This window comes from Buceros rhinoceros, unplaced genomic scaffold (assembly GCF_000710305.1).
Source record: "Buceros rhinoceros silvestris isolate BGI_N320 unplaced genomic scaffold, ASM71030v1 scaffold35815, whole genome shotgun sequence".
Taxonomy (NCBI): Eukaryota; Metazoa; Chordata; class Aves; order Bucerotiformes; family Bucerotidae; genus Buceros; species Buceros rhinoceros.
This window is the reverse complement of record NW_010411763.1, coordinates 992-1,205: the sequence shown is the minus strand read 5'-3', so window position 1 is coordinate 1,205 and position 214 is coordinate 992.

Genomic DNA, 214 nt, shown 5'->3' with positions numbered 1-214 from the left:
TCTGGGCTGGCTCCCCCCACTCCCTCCTTCACACCCTTGCTGGTACCAGCCCCATCGCTGACCCCCTGCTCTGCTTCCCCCCAGGTCGGAGCCAGAGGGGACCGAGCCAGGAGTCCCTGTCTCCCGTGGGGTCCCTCGCTGGAGGGGGAGCTGCCAGGCCGGGGAGCGGAGGGGGACCCTGGGCACAGGGCAGACACAGCACCAGGCCAGGCTG